Source organism: Heterodontus francisci, chromosome 32, assembly GCF_036365525.1.
Source record: "Heterodontus francisci isolate sHetFra1 chromosome 32, sHetFra1.hap1, whole genome shotgun sequence".
In the NCBI taxonomy this organism is placed as follows: Eukaryota; Metazoa; Chordata; class Chondrichthyes; order Heterodontiformes; family Heterodontidae; genus Heterodontus; species Heterodontus francisci.
The window spans coordinates 46,914,883-46,930,511 of record NC_090402.1 but is presented as its reverse complement, the minus strand read 5'-3'; positions in this window follow the sequence as shown (position 1 = coordinate 46,930,511).

The following is a 15,629-nucleotide window of genomic DNA, read 5'->3' as shown; positions in this document are numbered from 1 at the left end:
CCCAAACCAAAATCACTAAAAAGAATATCTGGTCATTATCCCAATGTATTTCATAGGAGCTTGCTGTGTGCAAATTGGCTGCCATGTTTTCTACATTACAATTGTTGACTACACTTAAAAAGTACTTCATTAGCTGTGAAGCACTTTGGGACATCTGAGATTACGAAAGGCAATATGCAAATGCAAAATCTTTTTTTTTGTACATATATGGGGGGGGGGGGGGGGGCGCCGATATCCTCATATTGAATGGTAATTCCAGGATGCAATGTGGACAGGAAGACGAATGTGAAAGTTCTGTTTGGACCTGGAAATGCTAGCTGTCCAGTCAAACAACCGCTGCCTGCACTATAGGCAACAGGACCTGGAGCAGGTAAAACCTCTATCTACACCAAACATTGCTTGTGATGTAAGGAAATGGGACCAAGGGGAATTTTGTTTTTATTCATTCATGGGATGTGGGCGTCACTGGCTAGGCCAGCATTTATTGCCCATCCCTAATTGCCCCTAAGAAGATGGTGGTGAATTGCCTTCTTGAACCGCTGCAGTCCATGTGGGGTAGGAACATCCACAGTGCTGTTAGGAAGGGAGTTCCAGGATTTTGACCCAGCAACAGTGAAGGAACGGCGATCTAGTTCCAAGTCAGGATGGTGTGTGATGTGGAAGGGAACTTGCAGATGGTGGTGTTCCCATACATTTGCTGCCCTTGTCCTTCTAGTTGGAAGAGGTCCCGGGTTTGGAAGGTGCTGGTACACACTGCTACCACTGTGCGTTGGTGGTGGAGGGAGTGAATGTTTGAGGATGGGGTGCCAATCAAGTGGGCTGCTTTGTCCTGGATGGTGTCGAGCTTTTTCAGCGTTGTTGGAGCTGCACCCATCCAGGCAAGTGGAGAATATTCCATCACACTCCTGACTTGTGCCTTGTAGATGGTGGACAGGCTTTGGGGAGTCAGGAGGTGAGTTACTCGCCGCAGGATTCCTAGTCTCTGACCTGCTCTTGTAGCGATGTTTTTATATGGCTACTCCAGTTCAGTTTCTGGTCAATGGTAGCCCCCAGGATGTTGATAGTGGGGGATTCAGTAGGATGTTGATAGTTGGTGATTCAGCGATGGTAATGCCATTGAATGTCAAGGGGAGATGGTTAGATTCTCTCTTGTTGGAGATGGTCATTGCCTGGCACTTGTGTGGCACGAATGTTACTTGCCACTTTATCAGCCCAAGCCTGGATATTGCCCAGGTCTTGCTGCATTTCTACATGGGTTGCTGCAGTATCTGAGGAGTCTCGAATGGTGCTGAACATTGGACAATCATTAGCGAACATCCCTACTTCTGACCTTATGATTGAAGGAACGTCATTCATGAAGCAGCTGAAGATGTTTGGGCCTAGGACACTACCCTGAGGAACTCCTGCACTGATGTCCTGAAGCTCAGATGATTGACCTCCAACAACCACAACCATCTTGTTTTGTGTTAGGTATGACTCCAACCAGTGGAGACTTCTCCCCCTGATTCCCATTGACTCCAGTTTTTGCTAGGGCTCCTTGATGTCAAGGGCAGTCACTCTCACCTCACCTCTTGAGTTCAGCTCTTTTGTCCATGTTTGAACCAAGGCTGTGATGAGGTCAGGAGTTGAGTGGCCCTGGCGGAACCCAAACTGAGCGTCACTGAGCAGGTTATTGCTAAGCAAGTGCTGCTTGATGGCACTGTTTATGACACCTTCCATCACTTTACTGATGATTGAGAGTAGATTGATGGGGTGGTAATTGGCCAGCTTGGACTTGTCCTGCTTTTTGTGTACAGGACATACGTGGGCAATTTTCCACACTGCCGGGTAGATGCCAGTGTTGCAGCTGTACTGGAACAGCTTGGATAGGGGCGCAGCAAGTTTAGATTAGATTAGAGATACAGCACTGAAACAGGCCCTTCGGCCCACCGAGTCTGTGCCGAACATCAACCACCCATTTATACTAATCCTACACTAATCCCATATTCCTACCAAACATCCCCACCTGTCCCTATATTTCCCTACCACCTACCTATACTAGTGTCAATTTATAATGGCCAATTTTACCTATCAACCTGCAAGTCTTTTGGCTTGTGGGAGGAAACCGGAGCACCCGGAGAAAACCCACGCAGACACAGGGAGAACTTGCAAACTCCACACAGGCAGTACCCGGAATCGAACCCGGGTCCCTGGAGCTGTGAAACACAGGTCTTCAGTACTATTGCCAGAATATTGTCAGGGCCCATAGCCTTTGCAGTATCCAGTGCCTTCAGTCATTTCTTGATATCACTTGGGGTGAATCGAATTGGCTGAAGTCTGGCATCTGTGATGCTGGTGACTTCGGGAGGAGGCCGAGATGGATCATCAACTCTGTACTTCTGGCTGAAGATTGTTGGAAATGCTTCAGCCTTATCTTTCGCACTAATGTGCTGGGCTCCCCCATCATTGAGGATGGGGATATTTGTGGAGCCACCTCCACCAGTTAGTTGTTTAATTGTCCACCACCATTCATGGCTGGTTGTGGCTGGACTGCAGAGCTTAGATCTGATCCGTTGGTTATGGGATCGCTTAGCTCTGTCTATGGCATGCTGCTTATGCAGTTTGGCACGCAGGTAGTCCTGTAGCTTCACCAGGTTGACACCTCATTTTGAGGTATGCCTGGTGCTGCTCCTGGCATGCCCTCCTACACTCTTCATTGAACCAGGGTTGGTCTCCTGGCTTGATGGCAATAGTACAGTGGGGGAATATGCCGGGCCATGAAGTTACAGATTGTGGCTGAGTACAATTCTGCTGCTGCTGATGGCCCACAGCGCCTCATGGATGCCCAGTTTTGCATTGCTAGATCTGTTCGAAATCTATCCCATTTAGCACAGAGATAGTGCCACACAACACGATTGACGGTATCCTCAATATGAAGGCGGGACTTCGTTTCCACATGGACTGTGCGGTGGTCACGCCTACCAATACTGTCGGACAGATGCATCTGCGGCAGGCAGATTGGTGAGGACGAGGTCAGGTATGTTTTTCCTTCTTGTTGGTTCCCTCACCACCTGCTGCAGACCCAGTCTAGCAGATATGTCCTTTAGGACTCAGCCAGCTCGGTCAGTAGTGAGCCACTCGGTGATGGACATTGAAGTCCCCCACCCAGAGTACATTCTGCGCCCTTGCCACCCTCAGTGCTTCCTCCAAGTGGTGTTCAACATGGAGGAGTACTGACTCATCAGCTGAGGAAGGGCGGTAGGTGATAATCAGTAGGAGGTTTCCTTGCCCATGTTTGATCTGATGCCACGTGACTTCATGGGGTCCGGAGTCAATGTTGAGGACTCCCAGGGCAACTCCCTCCCTATTGTATACCACTGTGCCACCACCTCTGCTGGGTCTGTCATGCCGGTGGGTCAGGACATACCTAGGAATGGTGATAGTGGTGTCTGGGACATTGTCTGTAAGGTATGATTCCGTGAGTATGACTATGTCAGGCTGTTGCTTGGCTAGTCTGTGGGACAGCTCTCCTAATTTTGGCACAAGCCCCCAGATGTTAGGAAGGAGGACTTTGCAGGGTTGATAGGGCTGGGTTTGCCGTTGTCATTTCCGGTGCCCAGGTCGATGCCGAGTGGTCCGTCCGGTTTCATTCCTTTTTATTGACTTCATAGCAGTTGGATACAACTGAGTGGCTTGCTAGGCCATTTCAGAGGGCATGTAAGAGTCAACCACATTGCTGTGGGTCCGGAGTCACATGTAGGCCAAACTAGGTAAGGACAGCAGAATCTTCCTTACCATCCAATGACCTGGATGCTGGGATAACCCACTGCACCACAAACCTCCTCCCTGTTAAAAGGTGCAGGTGAGGATGATAAGTGTTGCCAGGCCAGGTTCATGTCCCAGATAATATCAGAAATGCAGCCACTGAAGCTATTGATTGGCTCTCCCTCCAGAAAGCTGCTATTCAGGCCCACATTTTCCAATGCCCCTCCTGTATCAGGTGCCCAAGATCTGCCCATACAGGTGCAAGCAACTGCTTAAGATACGTAACCTGTCTTGACCCTGACTACTCCCGTGGGGTCATGAGCGGAGGTCACCGGTGCCTACTCCATCATATTTAAGCCAGCAGAGCTGAGGATTTTCAGAGCCACCCCACAATGCACAATTACTTCACAAGTACATTCACATGCATAAAATACGTAGAATTACATACACAGAAACAAGCCATTTGGCCGAATTGGCCCATTCTGGCATTTATATGCCACATGTGCCCTTCCCCACCCTGCTTCATCTATCAGCATATCCTTCTATTCCCTTCTCCCTCATGTGTTTATCCAGCTTCCTCTTAAATGCATCCACGCTTGTCACTTCAACTACTTCTTGTGGTAGCAAGTTCCACATTCTAACCACTCTTTGGGTAAAGAAGTTGCTGCTGAGTTCCTTATTGGGTTTATTGGTGACTATCTTATATTCATGACCTCTAGTTTTGGACTCCCTAGTATAGAGTATTGCTCATTTCATATGTAGCCTATTGTTCATTCGAGGCCACGTGTTTGGTGTCATGTGCACAGTGTGCCACAAGAGGGAGTTTCAGTTTACAGCAGCAATCCAGAAGGTTGTGCTGTGTGCTTCCTCCAGAGATTTACAATAGAAATGTATAATGTGAGATCTTACAATGGCTACGAGGATGGAATCTGCACTTACTTTATAGCCAGGTATAATTCGCTGTCCTTTCAGTCATAAACTCCAGGTAATGCAGATTGTCAAACACAGACAGTGTTGGGGTTTGTGGACAGCAGGCCATGTATCTTTGTGCAGCTAATACAGGACAGCCATTTTGTGGCATACACCAATGGAAGGGTAGTTTGGTCTGCTTAAACCTTGGAGAAGAATTTATTGTAGGATTGCAGCACCCCGGGAAATGTGCATATTTTTCTTCCACCTGCTGTTATCACTTTTGACAAAGTCTGTGTGATTGTGCCTGAGGAACACTATCCTGGATCCTTCATCATGCACTATCGCCTCACTGATGATCAAGATGGCGATGGCTTTGCCCATCCTATCATATTTTGGTGTAAGCTCTGAGCCCTCATCTGTTTTTCCTCATTGGCAGAAGTGGCTGTGATGATTCGAGGGTATAATGGGGGGCTTTGGAATCACTGATAACAGAAAAAAGGCCTTACTTCTCCACTATGGAGGTGAAGAATTGGAAAATATTTTTGAGACGACTACGACTCAGTAAAAAAATGCACTAATGACTTATTTTACACATAAGAGGAATGCAATATATGGAACATATTGAAAACCAAGCAAGAAACAAATGAGACAATTGATCAGTGTTGCACACGAATGAGATAACTGGCAACTGAATGTAACTTTGGTGACATTGAACGTATCGAACAGGAAATCAAAACACAAATAATTGAAGGTTGCCTCTCTCGTCAAATACAGGGAGAAGCACTCAAGAAAGACAGAAAGCTGTCAGAGCTGCTGGAGTGAGCAAGATCGCTGTCCTTTTCAGAATCCAGAGCTGCTGAAGTTGAGGATGCCAACAGCAACTGCCACATTCAAGCTCAACTCCTGTGAACAGTGTTCACCGCTCATGTGCCAGGCAACCACCTGCAAAGCAACGACAGCAATCTCGCAAACAGGATTGTAACTTGACCAAACAATGCTTCCACTGTGACTGTGCTTATCCACATCAGACAGTATTCCCTGCTGCTGGCAAGAATGTAAAGCTTGTGGGAAACTCAACCCTTTTTCTCGTGTTTGTCACTCATCAGCAAAATCAACTGTAAAGACCAATGCTATCAAAAGGGTGCCACATGTATGTACCACACCAAAAGGGAGAGAGAATGTAGCATTGTAGACAGAGAGATGACCATGAATATACTTTTGTGCTCTCTTCCAGCCACAGCAACCAGCCACATGTGACAGTGACCATCAGCTGCTCGAAAGTGGATGGTTTGATAGATACAGGAGCATCTGTGAACATCATGGAAGATAAAACGCTCAACAAACTTCAGGACTGCCCCATCCTTTTCAAATCAGGGAATACAAAAATCTTCCCCTACAATAGTAACAAACCACTGAAAGTTCTTGACACTTTTGAAATACTAGAACAAATGCTGTATTCTATGTCATATCTGGAGAAAGTGATGCTCATCAATTTCCACACAGTAACAGGTCTGTGCATTATTGCAGTCACTTCACAGTTCCTACAGATACCAATAATGTTCTCAAACTGTATGCTGACCCACTTCATGGGTATCGGCAAACTGAAGTATGCTACATGCTAACTGCATGTAGATCACAAGATGCGTCTAGTCGCGTGTCGCACTAACGAATATTGTTTCACATCAGAAAGCAGACAGTGAAGGAACTTCAGCGCTTGTTTGACCTCAACATCATTGAGAACGTTAAGGATGAATATACCCCTTGGGTCTCGCCCATACAAGGTGTCAAGAAACCCAAGAACGAGAACAAGATCAGAATTTGTGTCAATACGCGGTCACCAAACTAAGCAACACAACAAGAAAGACAATTGGCATCAACAATTAATGATATCATAAAGTGAATGGTGCCAAATGTTTTGCTAAACTTGACATCAATGCAGGCCACCATCAAATCAAGCTTGCAGAAGAGTTGAGGTATCTTTCATGTTCTCCACTCACATCGGTCTCTTTGAATTCAACACAACAGCTGAGATATTTCAGCACATGATTCAGTCTGCACTGCAAGGACTTGAGGGCATGCTGAATATCAGCATTGACATTATCATTTACGCTCACACTGAAAGTGAACTCGAGACTCGCCTACACACGTCTACAATGTCTTAGAGAATGCAACCTCACCCTGAGCAAAGACAAGTGTTCAATGAAAGCAGAATATAATTCTTTGGTCATGTGTTCAGAGGTGAAAGAGTATCACCTGATCCACAGAAAGCTGAAGCCATTCCAAACGCTTGTTGTCACTGACGACTACAGCAGATTCGCAGTCATAGAAATAGTTAACGTCTACCTCAGCAAAAGCAGTTGTCCCAAAACTTGACCAGACTTTCTCTTTCGTTGGAGTCCCTCAAACAGTGAGAAGTGACAATGGACCCCCATTCAACAGCAATGAGTTCAGTAAATTTGTAAAATAGCTGGGCTTCACTCACTGCAAAATCACACCCTGTTGTCTAAGAGCCAATGAAGAAGTTGAGAGATTCATGCGTACTTTGAAAAAAAGTAATCCATACAGCTACTGCTGAGAGCAAGTCAGGGAAGCAAGAGTTGCATTGTTTTCTTTGCAATTACAGACCTGGAATTCATCCAGGAGTCGTGTTCCCGACTCTGATTTGAAAAGCCAGCCCCAGAACTGTGCACAGTACTCTAATATACCCACACTCAAACAAAAACCCTTCAGACCTGCAGCCTGAAACTTACAAACATTTTCCAATCTGTATCTTTCCCTGATTGATATCAATTTACTTAATCACAGTTAGGCTTTGTGGCCTTAAAGAGACACAGCACCCCACTGTGACCTTAGTCTATTTACAGTATACTTACTGACAGTTTTATTGAGCTCTGGACTGTAATGATTATCCTCTATTTGTCCCCTGAAACCAAAGAAAAGAGTTAATTCAAAGCTTTTGAATCTGAGGTTTGTTTTCATGATTATGTAAAAAAACGTTTTCCCGTTTCTAAAATGGTTCTCTAAAAACATTATAGAGACAGAGAGCCCAAGTGTGAAAGAAATACTGCTGGGAAAACATTATAAGTATACAGAAAGCACATGACTGGGAAGTATTGTCTGAGGGCAGTTGAGTTAAAAGCAGCTTTCTTCAAATAAATCCCACTGCCCAGTTGGACCAGGTCAAATACCTTGTTCAAAATTGACCCTTAGTCCTGGGGATTTGTGATCAGTAATGATCAGTGCTTATCCTGGATGAGTAGCTCAATCTCATTCTACCTGAGCCCAAACTCAACCCAAAACTAGCCAAACCCAAAACAAGGCCTGCCCGCCCACTGAAAGGCAGCATAAGGGGCGGCACAGTGGCGCAGTGGTTAGCACTGCAGCCTCACAGCTCCAGGGACCCAGGTTCGTTTCCGGGGACTGCCTGTGTGGAGTTTGCAAGTTCTCCCTGTGTCTGCGTGGGTTTTCTCCGGGTGCTCCGGTTTCCTCCCACAAGCCAAAAGACTTGCAGGTTGATCGGTAATTTGGCCATTATAAATTGTCACTAGTATAGGTAGGTGGTAGGGAAATATAGGGACAGGTGGGGATGTTTGGTGGGAATATGGGATTAGTGTAGAATTAGTCTAAATGGGTGGTTGATGTTCGGCACAGACTCGGTGGGCCGAAGGGCCTGTTTCAGTGCTGTATCTCTAATCTAATCTAAATCTAATCTCATAATAACTTGGCATTCATACGTTCTTGAATGCTGCTCCGAGAGATTGAATTCTGTTTGGTACAGTTACATTGCTCAACTCAAGGGGAGAATTGTTGGGTTTGTCCCTAAACCACACTCACTTTTACCAACATTGTGACTACATTTCAAAAGTAATTCATTGACTAATGTGTTTTGGGACATCTTGGGGTCATGAAAGGCATTACAATAAATGTAATTTCTTTCTTGCTATCTTTCCTTCTTTTCTCCTTTCGTTCTCTCTTGTTTCATAAATCTGACGTGAAGATAATTTTCCCAGCCAATGATGCAGTTTATTGAAGTACCATATTTTCCAGACGATTAGATGTACCGGACCATAAGACGCACCAGGATTTTAAAAAGGAAATATTTAAGAAACATTTCGGTGTAAACTTTGGATCATAAGACGCACGGTAATTTTAGGCAGCTTTTCTTTCCAGAAAAAAGGTGCATTTATGGTCCAGCAAATATGGCAGCTTCATACAGTTCCATTCAGTAGTAGGTCTACATACATTTTGTGTTTAACCTTTGGTAATCTCTCATTCCTAAAATGATTTCAACTGCATTCACACCAACTTAATCATTACAATATAGTGAAGCTGATGAAAAATTGAAGTAAAACTATTTGGGCAAGTGTAAGTAAATAATGTGAATTCTTCCTTGTTACCTATAGATAACTGTTGACTCTAACTATTTACTGATAATCTTTCAATGATTTAGTGTTGTCCAATATATTAGCTGCTGACCACATGTGGCTAATTGGGAATCCAGATGTGGCTAATCACAATTCTGATCACCAGATAGAAAATTGGTAATAGACACCGTGGCTGGGCCTGTGATCTCAATATTCATATTCGCATGGCATATGCAGGTGACCTTTAACCTTTCTGTGCCTTTGTTTGTAAAAATAATAAGGCATAGTCAAGGTGTTTTTTCAGTGGTGAGTGCTTTACTTCCTTGGTTACTAAATGGTAGTACTGTGTTTGCTAAGTATATGTAAAGGTGTGAAGTGCATCTACCTGTATTGTCTATGTGTGTATAAGGCATCTTCTAAAGTTAGCGCATGTAGCTAAAATGGTGTCGCCATAGTAACTGGTCAGCAGTTTCTATTGGACAACATTGCAAGTTAAAAAAAAACTCCAATTTTTTTTCCTACCTAAGTGTTCAATCTCTGAGACTGCTAAAGGATCGAGAGCAACTGAGGAATCCATTTTTTAGTATGTAGTTGGGTCCTTGATCAGTCATGATCTGGTTCAATGGTGGAACAGGCTCAAGGTGCTAAATGGCCTACACCTATTCCTAGGTTCTATACACCCCTAAGGTTAGAAACCAGCAGAATGCTGTTGACCATAGAACTCTTGACATCGGTCACAAAGAGCCAAGATTACGTGGTTAAATAACACATTGATTAAATTTAATTCTGAACTTTCGTGCATGCTTAGGGACCATCTAATATGTGGAATGGCCATAATGCTTTGCTTAAACACCAGCAGCTTCTGCTTGCCATTGGGGCCATGAGCGATACGTGCTTGGATAGTCTGGAACTTCTAGATAATGGTTGGTACGAGCTGGTGCAAAGTGTACAAAGGTCATGGAATGTAACATAGTTAGAAAGATTTAAAAAGGGCTGACACAATAATGTGAGGTTAGCAGATGGAGCAGAACAGAATGGGATTAGAATAGTTAGGTGCTTGATGACTGGCACAAACACGATGGGCCGAAGGGCCTGTTTCTGTGCTGTATAACTCTATGACTCTAACAGTGAGGTCAGGAAGATTGTGCTCAAGTACTACAATATGAGCTTTGACAGCAAAACATTGCCGTGTATTGGCTGTCATTACATTCCTTTAACCCTTAATAAATTTGACTCCTGCATTTAGCGCTCGCATTTCTGGTACATATACATGGACCACAGCCTCCGTCTATTCATTCAGATCAAGGCAGTGAGTGTCGGTTGGCTCTTTCAGGATGAGGTACATCACATTTGAGCCCAATTCTATCACCGCAAATCAACACACATTTGCCAGCAGGGGTTACTGGGGAGCGACCTTGAACGGACAGCTCCAAAGAACCTTGGTCCAACTTGTGCCAATCAGCCCACCTCTGTGTTTTACCTTGATGAAGAAGTCACCAGGTGCAGGCCAGCAAAAGGCGAGCGCTGAAGTAGAGGGTTGTCACACCCAACAAAATGAGACGGTAGGTGATAGAGGCTCCGTTCAGAAAAACGTGAAGATAGAGCCTTCGTCTGACTCAGCGTCTTCTGGAGCTTGTTCATCTCATCACCCCTCATGCCGTTGGACCCACAAATCCCCTCTTGGTTCCTGAGGCCCATTTTCATGAAAGAAGTTTTTCGCCCTGCTCGTTTAGGACAGGATGGGGCTGCATCTCTTTTAGTGCCGTCACCATCAAACACAGATGGCTTTTTTGCTGATGCCTTGACTTTATAAGCACTGCTGCTGGTACTAAACATGGTCTGAAGACTGCAATCTCTGGTTGTTTCACAGTTGAGGTCCTTAACTACAGCTTCCTTTCTGGGATCAGGTGTGATCCCAGCCTCCATCGACGGGCTGCCATTTAAGAAAAGAAGAAACATGATGTCACAAACCTAAACATCTTGGCTAATTTTTAGCCTTCCAGTTAAAGAAGAGGAATGAAAGGACAAACCTTGATTGGTGTGTATACAGAGAAACTCAGGTACTCGTGGTCAGGCAGTGAGACAGACCCATGTCACAAAAGGGTGGGGGAGGGGTGACTATGGCCTCTATCACCAAATGTAAAGGACTAAAAACATTCAGCAAAAAAAGCAGCAAAACCATGTTTTATTCAAAAAGTCAAAGATCTTTTTGATGCTATCAGCCTATCCGAGCACAGAGAGCAACTAAATGGCATCTCTGGAAGCTATAGTGCCGAGCCTTACAGGGAGCCGTTCACTTCTCAGTTGCAACCAGCATTAGAACAGGAATCATTAGAACAATATGAGTACCATGTGACTCAAACATGACTAGCTGACAAGAGCCGTGAATGTATAATTTCATGCTTCAGTAGATGAGATACAAAGGGTGATCATTATAAACTACAAACAGTGATCTGTTCTGGATGGGAATGACTGGATAATCTGAACTACATGTATGTCTGGGGCCTGGCTTTGAATTCAACTCAGACTGATGGGACGAAAGTACCTTCTGTCTGTAAGGGCCCTGAGATTGACTCTGTAACACCAAACTGGCTACAATTCACCACAAGGACACTGATGAAATTTTTTGCCCTAACTCTCCTGACGCACAGCAGGAGCACAGGTTGGCAGTGCACTATTTCTCAACATGCATTCTTGGTGTGTAGAGAATGTTGAAGTGAAAATTCTCCCCTTAGAGAAAGAAATTTTATTGGTATAGTATCTTTCACAACATCCTAAAATGCTTCACAGCCCATTCTGCACTTTTGAAGTAGTCGTTTGATAGTACAGAACTTGAGTATTGCTGAAAATAGAGACATTCTGTCAAAGCTTTACACCTTGCACTCCTCAGGTCAGTCGCAAGAATACCAATGTAAGGGAAACAACGAATTTATACAGAGTACTGTTGGTTGACAAGTGGACTCTGATTGGTACAGACATTGCCACGGAGAATGCACCCGTTTATGATGTTGACAGTTATTTGCCAAGCTTTCTTTGAAATTTAAATCAGGCAGCTTGACTCTGATTGGTCAAGGCATTGACCTGAGGAATGAACCAGTGAATGGCTGTCACTTATTTTGTTTAGGCATTCCCCAGGGCAATGCCTTGACCAATCAGAGTCAAGCTACCTGGTTTAAATTTTAAACAAAGCTTGGCAGTTAACTGTCAGTCACCATAAACTGGTGCATTCTCCAAGGCAACGCCTCTACCAATCAAAGTTCACTTGCCAACCACTCTTCTCATACAGTATAAATTTGTTTCCCTTACATTGGTATTCTTGCAAATTGTCCTGATGAGTACAAGACGAAAAGTTTCGACAAAATGTCTCTATTTTCAGCAATATTTTTGAAGTGTAGTCACTGTTATAATGTAGGAAACACAGCAGTCAATTTGTACACAGTAAGATCCCACAAATAGCAATGCGGTAATGACCAGAAGTGTATTTCTTTACTGATTTGAAGGATAAATATTGCCCAGGACACTGGGAAGACCTCCCCTGCTCTTCTTCAAATAGTGCCATGGGAACTTTTACATCCACCTGAGAGGGCAGATGGTGCCTAACTTTAATGTCTCATCTGAAAGTTGGCACCTTTAACATTGCAGCCTTCCCTCAGTACTGCAATGAAGTGTCAACCTAAGTTTTTTTGTGCTGAAGTCTCTGGAATGAGATTTGATTGCATGACCTACTGATGTAGAGACGAGAATGCTGCCCACTGAATCATGGGTGAAGTTGTTAGTCTTAGAGAGCCATAAGGAAAAGGAAATACCGCAAAGGGGAAGCTCTTTTAAAGTTGGGCGGAGGGTACCTGGGTGCAATAGTGGAGATCAAGCTTTATTTTGCGTCAGCACCATGTCATTGAGATGACTCATGTAAGCACTGGAAAAAGATCTTCAGTTTCTTCCAGGCAAAACTCCAAATGTGATTACGTATATAGTGCAGAGTACATTTAATAATAGCCAGTAACAATACGAGAAGCCAGCAACTCCAACAGTTTTACTTTCCCCCTCTCTCTGTCCAGCTCTTCACAGAACATTCTGGATTTTGCCTTATATACCAAACTTCCACTATTGTACCCCAGGGTGAGATGTTGCAAAACTCCATCTTCCTACATCCCATTCCTCTCTTTCATTACACAACTAAAATAACCTGTTTTTATGAAGTACCTTTAACATAGTAGTCTCCTGGACTACTTTCAGTTGCTTAAGGGGGTCAGAGAGGATGTTTCCACATTTTCTTTTCTCTCATTGACCTGTTTTTTTTACCTGGTTATTTGCCCCTCGTAGGAGATTACCTGGCTTCAGGGTGGGAAGCCTCAGGCAACACAAATAATTGGGAAAGGCTGGATGGACCACGCCTTTTCCCTATTCCTCATTTTCCATACGTTTGTATGTAGAGAAACATCCCAAGATGCTTTTATAGAGGATAAAATAGAAAGGAACAGATACCAAGCCGTGACAGGAGAGTTGACATAGATGATTAAAATCTTGGTCAAAAGCTGAGTTTTAAGCAATTCTTAATAGTGGAGAAAGAGACACAGAGGTTTAGGGAGGGAGTTGCAGCATGGGGCTGAGGCAGTTGGAGGCGCTGCCATTTATACTGGACTGGTAGGAGGAAGAGGATGTACAGAAGGGCACAATCAGAGGACCAAAGGCAGCGGGAGGGAATGTAAAGCAGGAGAAGGGTGCAGAGATAGGGTGATGGGTACACTTAATCTAGGAGTGCTTGGTGCAACAATATAGAGAGAGCTGTACTTTGCATCAAACCCATATTATACCTATACAGGGAGTATATGATGGGAAGAGTTTTACTCAACATTGTAATCCATGTGCATGTCCTGGGAGTGTTTGATAGTACAGGATAGAGTAAATCATTTTCAATATTCTGGATTGATCCTATGACTCATTACATCTTTTAAAAGGTCTAGTGTTACTAATCAGGTCAATTGGTTCACTAAACTTTGTGGGGATGCTACTGATACTGAAGATAAATGGCAAATCTTGATTAAACCACAAAGAAATCCCGTATGTCCCTAAATTCAGGAGAAGGGCACATAGTCAGTGTGGCTGAGCAGTCATGTACAAAGGCAAATTAGGTTTAAAGAGAAATGCTTTCATAAATTAAAAGAACGTAATTCCCAGGAAAACAAAAATAATACCATCATGCACAATTAACAAAAACAAAAGAGGCTATCATGGTTTATCTGGACTTTCAGAAAGCCTGTAGTAAGGTTCCTCACAAAACATTACTCTATAAAATAGAATCTTGTGGAGCTACTGCGAAGCTGCTACACTGGATTAGGACTTGACTGCATGCCTGTAGACAGGAAGTCATTGTCACTGCCTGTGGATCTGCTTGGAGACTGGTTACCAGTGATGTCCAGCACAGCTTGGTGTTAGGACTTTTGCTCTTTGATCAGTTCTTGGATGGAGCAGAGATCGCATCATGCAAGAGGTATGTATCAAGTAACAAGTCAAGTTAATATGGTCTCCTGAACTAGTTTTGATTGTATAGAGGAATTTTCTAGATTTTACTTCCTATTGCCCTTGATTTTTTTAAGCCTTTTCTTGCCTCTCCCAGGAGACGAGATGGCACCTAGGGGGCAAGGTGACTCTTGACAGACAGGTGGGCTCAAAGCGGGTTACTACTGTAATTCAAAAAAACTTCCCATAAACAGACTAGTTTTCTTCCCTCCAATTCTATTAGAGTACTCACTTGAATATGACCTTCTCCAGAATATTTTACAGACCTGTGCAAACCCAGCCCAGTTACTCAGTGTTATTGAACCATGAAAGGAATTTATATTCTTGCAACATGGTAGAAGAGTTAAATAGGTCCAACTGACAGCATTTCCACAATCACAAGAATCAAACTACCAAGAGAGTAATATAAATAGAAAATGCTGGAAATACGCAGCAGGCCAGGCAGCATTATAATGGCACTTGCTCACTGCAGGAGTCCAAATTGAATGCACCCGAGTATCACAGCAGCAGCTGGCCTCCCACCTCCCCTCCCCTCCCCCCGGATGTAAATACGAGACTCCAGAACACTAACTGCTGTTAATTTAGAAAAAGCCAGGCAGTTTACCTTTTTGTTTTTCCTTCCCTTTCTCCCCCTTGTGTTTTTGTCTGTTTCTTCCCCACTAGAAATATTATTTTGGGGACCCCCTGGAAAGACTCCACGGACCCCCCAGGGGTTCACAAACCACAGTTTGAGGACCACTGCGCTATATTACTGGAGTCAGGTGCCAGGGAGATCACATGAGTGTGCAGAAATCCAGCCCTGCAACTGACCCAGGAAAATCAAAGCTAATAGGCCAGTTTTATTTATTTTAACAGCTGACTTTCTACCCTCACCCCTCTCGTGAGGCTGTAGTACAGTGCCATTGCATTGGTTTGCACTCCAGTACCTCGCTCAAGTTTGAGTGTGAACCTCAACAGTGAATTATGATAGGCTAACAGTGAGGGGCCTCACAGCTGAGTTTGATTCTGTTGTCACCTAATATTGAGACTCCTGCACTTGCTGCAGGAAACACTGGAAAGTGATCAAGAACAGGAACCCTGGCTGATATT